Below are 15,006 nucleotides of genomic sequence, written 5' to 3' on the forward strand. Positions count from 1 at the left end.
GGGCCTGCCATGTAGTGGCTCATCCAGCACAGCTCTTCTTTACCAGCTCACCATAAACAGAGGGATTAACCCATTTTCTTTCCCCTTCCTCCTGTCAAAAATTATCCACCTATGTCCTGTTCTTTACTGCCCTTACAATCAGCTTTTGGAGACAGTTAGTTATTTGAACCTTGTACAGCGTCTTCCAGGTGATTTTCAATAAATATTTGTCATGAATTGAATCTGATAATCTAACTCCCATTAAGTTGTCTAAAACTGATAATGGGTTAAGGTGTCACTACTCACACAAGATAATTGAATTTTTAATAGAGAATTTCTGAAGACACAGATATTCCCCAATAAAATAACAGCAAAATGTGGCAGAAGCTTAGGAAGATGTATGCAAGCAAGTAAGCCTCAATTTAGTGGGCCCTTGCCAGCACTTTGAAAAATTAAAAGATAATAGAAAATATAATGTATTGCATATAAGTGGAGCTCACATTGCTTTGCGAAGCTTTTGGTGTGTGTGTGTGTTTATTTGTACCAAGTCATGGTGTACATTACTTCATAGTTCACAATGTCTAGACAACTATTTTTCTCACCATTTTATATAAAAATATAGAGGATATTATAAAGCATAAGGATGTCTATGCTAAATATTTGGCAAAGCAAATAATTTGGTTTCCACTTTTTTTCTTAAATTCTTCTCAAAATATTTCACAATCATTAGCATGCCATTTGGTGAGTTTGACTATACTGCATTTCACTTTTATGAATATGAAAGGATATGATCCATATGTGGTAGGAGATCACATTCTTTCCTTTTACTTTCAGGTTTATTGTCTTTATTAAGGGGTATTCCCATCCATCTAGATGGCCAGGAAAGCAACAAGACAACACAGTGTCGTGATTAAGCCTGCAGCCTCTGCTTTACTCATAACACAAGCTCTTCCATTTCTTAATTGTGTATTGTTTTAGTCCAGTAACATCAGTTGTCTCATATGTAAAATGGGACTACTGATACTATTTATCTTATAGGGATGTTGTGTTGGAACTTTATGTAGTATACCTTCAATAAACACTGTCAGTAAATAAGTCAGTATTTTGCAAACTGTAGATCATAACTCCTGAGTTGATCATGATAACAATTTAATGGGCTGTCTGCAATATTAATTTAAAAAATAGGCTAACATAGTATGATGGAGTACTATAAACACAGTAAATTTGATTCCCCAAGCTTTAGTTCTCTCTCTCTCTCTCTCTCTCTCTCTCTCTCTCTCTCTCTCTCTCTCTCTCTCTCTCTCTCTCTCATCATTTCTTTCTGGTGGTCATGATCAGAAATACTTGAAATGTCAGACAGATTTTTTTCTTTCCTGAAACTAAATTAACCCCTCCCCATCCTTCAATTTTAGGCTCAGTCATCTGTCTTTCAGACAACCTTCCTTTACCTCTCCATCTGGTTCAGTAAATTGTTTACGAAACTTAATTCTTCTTGCTTGAATATCGGCAATGTTATTTTAACTGGTCTTCTTCTCTACACCCTATTGCTTCCCCTCCTACTCCAATCCAATTAATTTTCTCCCATAACGATCTTTTACTAACATAAAAATATGACCATGTCACCTCTCATCTTAGTACTTTTCAATGGCATCTAATTGCCATCAGGAAGAAGTTCATACCCCTTGTCATGTACGTGTGTAATCACAGATGCCATTGTGCAAAATTTTAAGTTTTCTTATAATTCAGTTTGATTTTCTGAATATGAACTACACTGGCCTGATTCATAACAAATTTAGTCCTTTAATGTAAACTCAGTCCAACGTAGTGATTTCTCAGTCAATTAGGTTTCATATTTCAGTCACATAAAGGATTATAACACTCTTATTTTTATTTATTTGCACTCCTTTTCTTAAGGTTTGAGTCTATCTTTGGGAGATTAAGTGAAGGTTGTGGCGGTGACTCACACAAGCGACACTTCCATGTTTTAGGCAGAGAGTCTTTTCCTTGGTGTCAGTCCACTTCAGATCTACACTGGCCTTCTCACTCTTGATGTGTTCTCTGAATCTCCATTGTACATGAGCAACTCAATCAAAGGTGGCTCTAGTAGTCAAGGTCTGACTTGGCTCCGTTCGCTTTCTAGTTATTGTGGTCCATGGAGAGAGGACAACTGTTTACCCTCTGGAGGCAATTGTCTGTGCCGTAGCTTTTGGATGACTGATGCCTGTGTCACCACATTAATACCCATGCAGACCATCTAGTACTTGTGCTTTGTTCACTCGTGCTCTCTCTCTCCCTCTCCCTCCTCTTTCTTTCCCCCCCCCCCTTAAATATGACTCTTTACTCAAAACACATGGGGATGGACATATGCCATGCTCTTCAGGAACAGGGGCTTATAAATGGGCTCCCCTTCTGCCCTTCAGACCTTTCATTGGGCATTTGATTATCGCGGTCACACAGTTTTGGTGAAGCACTGCTTTTCCTTTCCTTCCAATTCACCAAACTTCAAGGCCTCCAGGGGGGAGTCGATTCTATAAGAGCCTGTTACTATGCAGTACTTGCTAAGCCCTCTAGAATATAATTTAACTGTATTTTCTCTCCAAAGCTCATCAGCTTTCATTGTCAAAAGTGAAAGAAGAAGTTGAGCTTTGCCATTTGCATTCTTTATTTCAACTTTGGATAACTTTGGAATTTATAAATTATAAATGGATCTTTGTGCATTTTATTCTCCCAAATTGAAAACTTCCCTCTGGAGTTAATGATAATCCAAAGACTTCCATAGGAACCCAGGTGGTCAGAGTCAGGATGACATTTATTTTATTTTGCCAAGCACTGTAAGAAACAGCTTCTTTTATTATTTAATTTCATTCTCATAACAAACTTCTGAGGAAAGTAGAATTATTTTTCTTATTTTGCCTATACGATGACAAAAGTACAAAAGAGACGAAACCTGTTTAAGATTGCATGAGATGTAATAAGGCAAAATCTAACCCAGGAACTCTTAATCTGGAGACTTTCCTGCCAATTATTTTGCTGTGCTGCAAACACCTCCATGATTTATAACACATCAAATCTTGGTACCAGATGCTCTAACTTCTGGGTAGAATGTTCTTACTCTGTTTTCTTTCTTCTTGTCATTTGAAATTCAATTTACCAGCTTATCTCCTCTGCAAGGTTTCTCCTTTATCACCTTTCTCCCTCCCCCCCTCTAGCCTGATTTTTGCATGCTTCAATGGCTACTTTAACTAATTTTTGTTTCCCACTAGACAGTGAGCTTATTAAAAGCAAGAACCATGTCCTCTTCTTATCTGTATTCCAATGCCCAATCTAGTGCCTGAAACGTAAAAAGTGTTTAGAACAATTTGTTGAATGAATTAACAATGAATAAAGAAGCTTGAAAGCTGAAGGTATTCTGCAGTGCTGATGTAGAAACAGCAGAAACTTTTCAAAATGGGAAATATGGCAACTTTAAATAATGCCTGTTCAGTAATAATAGAAAATCTTATTCCTAGGTCTCTGAGAGACTTGGGTAAAAAGACCAGCTCTCCTGAGGCTAATGAGTCTCATTATTCTCGGATATCCATTTCATCCCCTCTGCTTTGAAGAAAATATCTAAAATAGTACATTTTCCCAAAGGCGTCCATCATTCATGGATTGTGAAGTTACTGATATACCAATAAAAAAGAAAACATTCTTTCTGCTGCTTGCAAGAGTTACCTATGGTCTTTTGAGGAATCAACTTTTAGAATCACAACAAGGAAAAAGACTACCTACAGGTTAGTATAATAAGCCCTAGGGGTCTGGTTTTAAGCAACAGCTATGGAAAGAGTGAGGACAGCAGCCAGTGAGACCTGAAAAACTGAAGTTGCCACAGCACAGGGTCACAATTAAAATATATCTAGAAGAAGCAAACAAAGTTTCATGAACCAAGACATCTGGAATCTTGGTGAATTTCCTGACCATTCCCCACATTGGTACAGATATGTCAGTACCAATGGGAAGAGCAGAAATGTGAATTATGCCTACTATACACAGCTTTCATGTTCTCCAGCCACATGGCTAATTTTCAAGCCTACCCAGAGCTAATGCTCAAAACTGAAAAATTGCCAGAACCTACTAATGGTCCATTCTGAAAAAACAAATTTGCCCTGCTCCCACATTCCCTAGGGCAGATACCTATTAAAGGTCAGTAGTTGATTTATTAAGGAAAGATAAATCAGAAATCCAAAATAATATTTGCAGAATGTCAGAGACACAAAAACTGCTATGGTCACTTAAAAATAATTGCTTGGGATTTCACCAAAAATCAACTCATCAGCATTCAACATCATCACTTTTGCATAAAGAAGGAAAATAAAACATGTCAAAAATAATGGAAATTTTCTGGGAATAAATAAGTAACATTTTTTAGAGTAAAACTGCATAATATGCTGTATATTTTAGGTGCATTATCAAATGTTAATATGATATTTAGCTTGCTAATTGCACTTCTGAATTCAATGTGTGAAATATTGAAGGCATTTAAAAACCACAATTGGGGAATAATTTCCAAGTACTAGTAGGTAATGGCCAAGCAATTTAGGAATGATGAATGCTGTCAAATACTTCAGACAGACATGCGAGGTCTGACAATTAAGTTTGGGAACTTGTTGAAACGGCATTACTAACCATTTTTGATATCAGAGGCATTATTCATTATGAATTTGTACCAATTCAACAAACAGTTAACCAAGTTTACTATTTGGAAGTGCTGAAAAGGCTGCAGGAAGAATTTAGATGACCTGAACTTTTTGCCAAAAATTCATGGCTCTTGCATCACAACAATGAACCAGCTCACACAGCACTGTTTGTAAGGGAGTTTTCAGCCAGTAAACAAATAACTGCATTTGAACACCCTCTCTCACCTGATCTGGCCCCCAATGACTTCTTTCTTTACCCAAAGATAAAGGAAATATTGAAAGGAAGACATTTTGATGACTTTCAAGACATCAAGGGTAATCCAATGACATCTCTGAAGGCCATTCCAGAAAGAGTTCCACAATTGCTTTGAAGGGTGGACTAGGTGCTGGCATCAGTGCATAGCTTCCCAAGAGGAGTACTTCAAAGGTGACTATAATGATATTCAGCAATGAGATATGTAACAATTTTTCTAGGATGAGTTTGAGAACTTAATTGTCCAACCTCGTATAGCTCTCTAAGCAAATAAATAATCATAAGTTTGAAGCTATCTTCCCCCTCTGTTTTAGTTGTAGCAATTTCTACATGTGGATCTTTGATGAATTTTTACATAAAATTGTGTTTGCAAATATCATAATAACCAATTTCTGAACAATTGTGCTATCTATACAGGTGATTTTGCAAAACTTTCACATATTTTTTAACATACTCTTTTATATATATATAAAAACTCTACATGCTGTTATTCTTTGACTTAGTTTTGTACTTTTCTGGAGGTACTGAAGAATAAAAGCTTCTGGAGGCAGTTCTAACTACACAATCAAGCCTTGACACACCACTTACCTTTTGTTTGTACACAGGTACATATCATCAACCTGTTTTCACATTTTTAGACAAGGGCTGTGGTCCTAATTCTCTTGTACCTCCAAAAGCACAAAGCAAGTAAATGGTACACTGGAGGCAGTCAATTAATACTCAGTTGACTGACTACTAATTTCCTTCCCAGAAAAATTATGGGAAAAATTGTGCCTTTGACTCACATAATGATCCTTCTTTGCTTGAATTTTTTTTTTGGTCCCAGGGATCCTCCAGTTCAAACTAATCAATCTTTAAACCAGTTAATAATCAGCACTGTACATGATAATTTTTCCAATGATATTAGCCAGTTTCAAAATATTTAATAAGCCTGTTTTCAAGATGCAGTACATAGCAAGGAGTAATGAGAACTGTTACATGTTATAATCTGGGTATTAATGACCATCTGGAAAAGCTGATAGCCCATGGAAATGTCCTGTGGTGACTTTATGATTTCTCTTATAGCTCCTTTGTTTTATTTTAATTAGGTAAGAAAAAAAAATCTCTTCCCTACTGTGACTGTCTGAAGGTATAATAGTGCCCTGGGCAACAGGTATGGCCATTTTTAATGAATTGGCTACAAAAATAGGATTCAGTTTCTTAGAATTAATTAACCCAAGGGGAAGACGGATCTTGAAAGTATCATACAAATTGTCAGTATCCAGTCTACTAATACGTATATACGAATACAAATGAAGCAACCCATGTCTGATCATTAAACACTTGCAAAAGAATTTTTAATGTGTTTCAAGATTTTCTGGTCAATCATCTGCAGAATGTAATGGATGTTTCCAGAATAAAATAATGCACATTCTGACACAATGCTATGCAAGTGTGCTTGGATTATCATACCCATAATACTGCCTTTGCAATCATAACCAAAGATGCTTTTTACAATGATAAGTAGATTACATGCATCTGATAACCAATGGTTATAAAAATGTGCATATTTTCAATGCTGTTATTTTGTTGGTTCATTTAAAATAAATGAATATTGAAAATTCATATGTCTTCACAAATTCTTATTATTTATTATACATTATAATCAGAGGTGGGACATTTCAAAGCATGGAATATAAAGCAAGATCTTTGGCTCCATAAAACATCATATGTAAATTAGAAATAAATTGTTTACTAAAGGGAATAGAAAAATATTTTGCTTGTTTGATGGAGCAGAGAGAGGTCATGAGAAAGATAAAAGAGGACAAAGACAAAGAGGATTGAAGAAAGGCAGTAAATAATGTTTAGTACAAAAAAATGTAGAAAAACTTGGGAGATAATGAAAATAAGGCACTAAATGGAAAAAGGATAATATCATATTATTCCACAAATATATAAAGAATAATAATAAAAAAAGATTCAAGTCTTTCATCTGAAAGCTCCCTTATTTATGTTTTAAGGGATCATAAAAATGTGTGTTTAAGGATTTTTCTTTTTCCCTCTGGAGCTATTTAAATGATTACTATATAGGCACTACATCATTAATCTTTTCTTACTTACTGTACAGAATATAATTACTTCTGTTTTACATTTGAAGAAATACGTTTACAGTCTATTTTGATGTAGAACATTACTGTTTTTCAATAAACATGACTTGGGAATAAAGATGAGACAACCTGGTTTCACTTACCAAAACAGACAGAACTGTAAATTTCGCAAAATACAAAAGAAGAACCAATAGACTTCTGTGTAATTTTTGTGTATATGAACTAAAGTGATAGATACTAAAAATGAGCAGTATATCTTTTACCCTGCTCATATTTCTAAATATATAAAACTTTATGAAAATATATTCAGTTTAAATGTGTGAGAAGGATGAAACATACTTTTGATATAAGAAAACACAAAAACAATTGATATAATACCAAGAAAATCAGCAGCAATTACTTCAAACTATGTACAAGTGAGAATACTAATACTTGCTAAATGCTGGTTTACCTTTGGGAAACTCCACACACGTTCTATTTTTCCTCTCATTGATCTGAACATTTTTTAACTTCACATTTAGAATACATTTTGAGCAAGTGGCACATTCTAATGGCTATCCTTTGGAGCAATAAAATATGTTCATGTTAGATGATTATTATTTTGGGGAACCACTCAAAGTTACCTGATGTCAAGTATAGAAGCTTGTTACAGTTTTCACAGAAAAAAGAAAAGTGTATTCTAGAAAGACACAGACGATTTGGTGCATGACACGCTGAAAAGGGGAAATATGAAGATACTCCTCCAACAATGTAAAATACACACAAACAAGGTGATTCATTGACACATTGCTTATAATTGCAAAATATTGGAAATCTAAATCCCGAAGAGTGGAAAGTGGTTGATTAAACAACAAACACAATGTAAATGCAGCTGTAAGATGAATGAAGAAGACTTCTATGAAGTAATCTCTAGGGTATACTGCTAAAAATAAAAATGAAAAAATAACAATAAAAAAAATGACTCTGTAGAACATTAGCTGTCATATAAGACAGAAGGAGGTATAAAAGTATACACTTTTATCTCTCTTTGGTTAAAAAAAAAAAAGTAACAGAAAAGATTGACAAGAAAGAATGATCTTGTTTACCTATAGGTGATGAGTGAGAATGGCATGGAAAAAATGAGGAGTGAGGACGCCGTAAAAGGGATGATGAGAGAGTGAAACTTCTCTGAATATACCTTTGGTATGACTTTTAAAACCTAGTGAATATTTCACATTCTCAGAAAAATAAATTAAAATTTAAATCAATAGTTCTGTGGGAGAATTGTAAATGAACTACAAACCACAACAAAACAAAACAAAAACTTTCTGTATTACAGAAGAACAGCATAACCACACTGAAAGGGATGAAAAAGGAAAGAACAAACCAATAAACTTTGGACAACAATATTTTAATTACATACTCAAGTGAATGAAAATGTACACAACTATTGCACTCTAGTTAGTAAATTTGTTTTTGACATACATATAGGTTACCAACTTTGAAACCATATATATTCTAGAATTGAGCAAATGGGTGAATATATTGTAGATAACATATTTCATATATTATCATATTTCATATATATCATATTTTTTACTGTTAAGTAAAAGAGTTATAAATAAGAAGGAAGGCTAGGATGAATTTTGCAGTATTGAATTGGAATTGAAGGTACCAGTATACAAATAATTTTAACATAGATATATAAAATAAATATAAATATGCATATGATTATGTATTTACATAATATATTTCATAGCTCTTTCAACTGACAGAACCTAGAAACAATGACACATCATTAGCAGTGACACACCTAGTACCGAGATCTTAGTTTCTAAATACCATTCTCCAATAAAGGGAAACAATACTACTTGAAAAAAGTCTTCAAATATATGGTGAAGGAAGGAGAACTGACTGTAGGTGGTGAACACACAATGGGATTTATAGAAGATGTAATGCAGAATCATACACCTGAAATCTATGTAACTTTACTAACAATTGTCACCCCAATAAACTTTAATTAAAATATTAAAAATAAGTTTAATTATATGACTGGTGAAAGGAACAAACAAAGTAAGACTAGAACACTTCTGTCATCTCAGAAAGGAAGTCTCCAAAAATCAAAGAGAAGTCAATATAAGGAAGCTTCCAGCATCCAATTTCAAGACAATTTGAACATCATACTAGATAATCATATTAATACATTATGTGATGGTTGATTTTATGTGTCACCTTAACTGGCCATAGGGTACCCAGATGAAAGATTCTGAATGTGTCTGTGAGAGTGTTTTTGGTAGATGGTCCTCCCCAGTGTGCTTAGGCATGATCCAATCCATTGGGGGCCTGGCTAGAACAAAAGTTGGAGGAAGGATAAATTGACCCCTTTTATTCCCTGTCTGCTTGCTTGAACAGGGACATCTCATCTCATTTTCTCCAGCTCTCCTACTGGGATTTACATCATTGTCTCTGGCTGTCAGGCCGCCAGACTCAGACTGGAACTATACCACTCGTTTTCCTGTATCTCCAGCTTAGAGATTGCAGACTGTGGAACTTCTCAGCCTCCATCATCACATGAGCCAATTCCTCATAATAAATCTCCACATATTTCTTTATTTCTTTCTACTATCCATCTATCTTCCTATCTATCTATCTATCTATCTATCTATCTATCTATCTATCTATCTATCTATCTATCTTCCTATCTATTAATATCTATAATTATCCTTTAATCTACTAGTTTTGTTTATCTTGAGAACCCTGACAAATACAGATTATAACCTGTACTCCAATTCATTGAATATTGACTATAACCTATAACCAAACATATATTTGTGAGTCTAAACAAACAGATACATATGCACATAAATGAATAAACAAACAAATAAATGTGGAAAAAGAGAAAGGTCTTCAAAGATAAATATAAAGAGAAAAGTAACTTTCTAGTGGAGAAATTTGGGAGACACCACCTTAAATAGGTGATCATAGAGCACATTGCCAGCAGCAAAAAAATATCTGAGAGGGGTACAATATCATTTCTGTGACAGTCCTCTGAGAAATACCTAAACTGAATTTAAGCATGAGAAAACATATCAAATCCAATTTGAGGAACATCCTACAAAACTACTGGACATTACTCACCAAAGAAAAAGACCTGAGGAACTATTCCAGACTGAAAGAGACTAAAGTGATGTAAAAGCTGTTTGATCCTGGTCCAGAAAACAAGGGTGTTACTAAAACAATGGATACAATTTAAATAAGGGCTATAGATTAGCTGGCAGTGTTGTATCAATGATTCCTGGGTTTGATAATTGATAATACATCTTGAGTAACTGTCTTTTCAACAATTACTATGGTCTTTTCAACTTTCAAAACCTGACATTATTTCAAAATTTAAAAAAATCTATTAATATTAAAAAAAGAAAGAAAGAAAATGTGGCGACTGGTTGTAAGACACGAGGATAGACCAACAGTTTTGAACCTCCTGATCTCAGTACATAATGGGATAATACTACGGTGTTTCCACAAAAATAAGACCTAGCTTAACAATCAGCGCTAATGCGTCTTTTGGAGCAAAAATTAATATAAGACCCAGTCTTATTTTACTATAAGACCAGTAATATAATATAATATAATATAATATAATATAATATAATATAATATAATATAATAATATAATATAAATCATCAGGTTTTATATTAAGTTTAGCTCCAAAAGACGGATTAGAGCTGATTGTCTGACTAAGTCTTATTTTCGGGGAAACATGGTAAGACAGAACAATAGCAGCAGAATGACCAACTTGGCGTTCTACCGTTGCAGACGAAAAATTCTGAGCATAGCATGTTTGAATGTGAAATAGCACACACTATAGTTTTACATTTTAAAAGACCATCTTTTAATGTCAGGATTGGATACAAATATGTGCCATGTTTGTTTCTTTCCCAAGACACTTTCATTTATTTATTTTTTTTTAAATTACAGTTGACATTCAATATTACATTAGTTTCAGGTGTACATCATAGTGATTAGACATTTATATAATTTACAAAGTGTTCCCCAATAACTGACACCCTACCAGTTACTGCAATTTATTGACTCTATTTTCTGTGCTATACTTTATATCTCTGTGACTATTTTGTAACTGCCAATTTTCACTTAATCCCTTTACCTTTTTTACCCAACCTCCCAACCCCCCTCCCATCTGGCAACCATCAGTTTGTTCTCTGTATCTATGAGTCTGTTTCTCTTGTTTGTTCATTTGTTTTGTTTTTAGACTCCACATATAAGTGAAATCATACAGTATTTGTCTTTCTCTGTCTGACTTATTTCACTTAGCATAATACATTCTAGGTTTATCCATGTTGTCACAAATGGTAAGATTTCATTATTTTTAATGGCTGAGTAATATTCCATTATATATATATGTCTATTTATAATATAATATAAATATGTCTATATTTATATTCCATTATAAACATTCATATATATATGAATAAAGAAGATTATATATATATATATAATAAAGATTATATATATATATATATTTATAAATGAATATATATATAATCTTCTTTATCCAGTCATTGATTGATGGACACTGATTGCTTTCCAGAACACTTTTAAAAATTGACATCACTTAAAAGCAAAAGATAATAATATTTTAGTGCCCAGACTTTCTATACTACATAATGTAATAACTGACATTGAGACAAGGAACCTTAGATTTTTATTAGATATTTATAACATAAGAAGTTGTAAATATTTAGCACAAAGACTCATGTTCATTGTTGGAAACTATGGGATGAGGCAGATTAGGATAAATTAGCCCCCAGAGTGAAAGGAAGTCAGAGTTTGAAGCAGACATTGCAGAGCTACACAAGTGTCTGCTAAGATACAGGGGAAGTAAGAAAAAATATGGAAGACACATGAACTCTGAAGGTCTACAAAGCTGAATTCAGAAATCAAAACAAAATGAAGCAAGTTAATACAGAAGCCAGGAGGCAATTAGTGTCCTGATCTGGGAGAACAGCAAACCAGGAATAAGCAAGTGTACATCATGATCCAGACAGACAAGCTGCAAAGGGAATGAATGTACTCTCCAAGCCATAATCCTTTGCAGCACAGGTACCTAATAAGTATTCAATAAATGTAAGTTATCCCCATTACACTAATGTGACCTTCTCTTTCTTTTTGGATTTCATTTTGCTTTAAATTTCTATTTTTAGGAAACTTCTATGATGAACATTACATATAAGTTGTTATATATACTTTATAAATGAATATACCTATAAAAAAGTTACCAAAAAAGAGGGTTGCTGTTGCAAGGATATAAAGTTTCAGTTATGTAAGGTGAATAAGTCCCGGAGATTTGCTGTACAAAGTCAGGCTAATACTTAACAATACTTTATTATTAACTTAATTTTTTTTTTAATTGGGCTCTCAGAACCATCCTGCCTCTGCAATTGGACCTCACTGTTCTAGGCTCTGGGGTATGTCTCATCCTTCCAGCCTGCGACCAGAAGCAGAGGAAAAAAAAAAAAGTTACCTGTTTTCTTACCTCCTACACACTTTGAGGGAAGGGAAAAAAAAAAAAAAAAAATTAAATTTGAACCATGAGGAAAGTCGTGTACTCCCAGGCTGGCCAGTGTGGCAATCAGATCAGTGCCAAGTTCTGTAAAGTGATCAGTGATTAACAGGGCATGGACCTCACCAGCACCTACTCCCGGGACAGTGACCTGCGGCTGGGTAGCATCTCCCTGTATTCCAATGAAGCCACAGGTGGAAAATATGTCCTTCATGCTATCTTGGTGTGTCTAGACCCCAGGACCATGGATGCTGTTTGCTCATGTCCTTTTGGTCAGAACTTCAGACAGATAATCTTCGTTTTCTGTCAGTTTGGGGCAGGCTATAACTGGGCCAAGGGCCACTACACAGATTGGGCCAAGTGGGTTGACTGGGTCCTGAGAGGCCAGTGAATGAGGCTGAGAGCTGTGACTGCCTGCAGGACTTCCAGCTGATCCATTTACTGTGGGCTCTAGAACCAGTACCTTGGTAATCAGCAATATCCGTGAAGAGTATCCTGACCACATTGCAAACACCTTCAGTGTGGTGCTCTCACCCAAAGTGTCCAACACTGTGGTTGGGCCCTGCAGGCCACCCTCTCTGCCCATCAGTTGGTAGAGAATACTGATGAGACCTACTGCACTGATAACCAGGCTCTTTAGGATGTCTGCTTCCGCACGCTCAAGCTGACCATAACAACCTATGGGGACCTGACCATCTGTCTCAGCCTCGATGCGTGGTGTCACCACCTGCCTCCGCTGCCCTGGTCTGCTCAGTGGTGAGCACCACAAGCTGGCAGCCAACATGGTGCCCTTCCCACACCTCCACTTCTTGCCTGACTTTGTCCCTCTAACCAGCTATGGGATCCAGCAGTATCGAGCCCTCACTGGGCCTAAACTCACCCAGTAGGTATTCAATGCTAAGATGGTTTCCTGTAAGACACTCAATGTGCAAACCAAGAACAGCAGCTACTTTATGGAATGGATCCCAAACAACATCAACATGGCTGTTTACAATATCCCATCCTACACCCTAAAGATGGTGGTCAACACACAACAGCACGACCATCCAGGAGCTGTTCAAGCAAATCTCAGAGCAGTTCACTGCCATGTTCCATGGGAAGGTCTTCTCCCACTGGTGCAAAGACCACAGCATGGACAAGAAGAAGTTCACGGAGGCTGAGAACAACATGAACAACCTGGTTTCCTAGTACCAGCCGTATGAGGATGCCACCGCAGAAGTAGAGGGAAATTTTGGTGAGGAGGCCCAAGGCCAAGCCCCGCCACCCAGGTTCTCTCAACTTTCGCCCTCAAGTGTCCTTTCCTCTCCTCAGAACTGGCATTTTATGCCTTTTTCTTTCTTTCTGTTTTTTTTTTTTTTTTCTTCTAGAGGGGTTCTTGAACAGTACCTGGCAAATAATAGCACTCAATAAATATTTGTTGTTTGTTGACTGTCTCCTCTCTCTTTCCACTCTGGGAAATCTAGATTTCTGCCATTCTGGGTAATCTTGTATTTCCTTCCGACCCCATTCATATCATCTTTCTACTTAATATTTTCCTCTCTGTTTTTAAGATAACTCTTCAAGAAACTGGGTCTCATTCAAATCACATTTAGAACCGTGTGCTGAAAACCCAGAGAGCTGGCCACCATTCTAAGACCATGTGATAGCCAAGAGGAAAGGAAACTATGGTAACTGTGGCAGGGAAAAGTCCCTACAAGGAAGGGGTGGGGTTTCCCATTCTAGACCAGTTTTGGAGAGTGGGATCGAGGCTATTCAAGTCCTAGTTTCCAGGTATTTCCCTGCTCTTCTCTGAGTTTTGGAGGAGGTGTTAGTACCGTGTTTCCCCAAGAATAAGACCTAGCCAACCATCAGCTCTAATGCATCTTTTGGAGCAAAAATTAATATAAGACCTGGTTTTATTTCAATTTAAGACCGGGTATAATATAATATAATATAATATAATATAATATAATATAATATAATATATATAATAAATACCAGGTCTTATATAATATAATGTAGTATAAGACCGGGTCTTATATTAATTTTTGCTCCAAAAGACGTATTAGAGCTGATGGTCTGGGTAGGTCTTAATTTTGGGGAGACATAGCAGTATTACCTTCATTTTCAGTCTCCCTCCATGCTCTGTCCTAATTTCTGTTTCCTTTGCAGGGGTCTGCCCCACTCTGTCAAGTGGGATCCTTCCCTCTTCCACCTTACCTCTCTCTTACATTGGATCCCTTCATTTTTCTCATTGGAGAAAGGGTTAAGCAGGAAGAGAGAGACCTGCATTGATCTCTAAGCCTCCAGAAACGCCCTCCCCACCTTTTATTACCCCCAGAAAGGAACATCAGTACTGCTCTATGTGTATGGAAAGGTATGTACTGCCTCCTAAATGTTTGAGTCATTCCATGGAGAAGAGGGGAAAGGACATACTCCATCTTTTGACAACATCTCATCTCTACTTTTGC

General features: G+C 35.8%; 1 pseudogene; it reads left to right on the forward strand.

Moving 5' to 3' along the window:
• The first annotated feature begins 12,584 nt into the window (after positions 1–12,584).
• On the forward strand, positions 12,585–13,966 carry LOC109457922 (tubulin beta chain pseudogene; annotated as a pseudogene).
• The last annotated feature ends 1,040 nt before the right edge of the window (positions 13,967–15,006 follow it).

Source organism: Rhinolophus sinicus, chromosome 17, assembly GCF_057876585.1.
Source record: "Rhinolophus sinicus isolate RSI-liver-muscle chromosome 17, RSI-T2T, whole genome shotgun sequence".
In the NCBI taxonomy this organism is placed as follows: domain Eukaryota; kingdom Metazoa; phylum Chordata; class Mammalia; order Chiroptera; family Rhinolophidae; genus Rhinolophus; species Rhinolophus sinicus.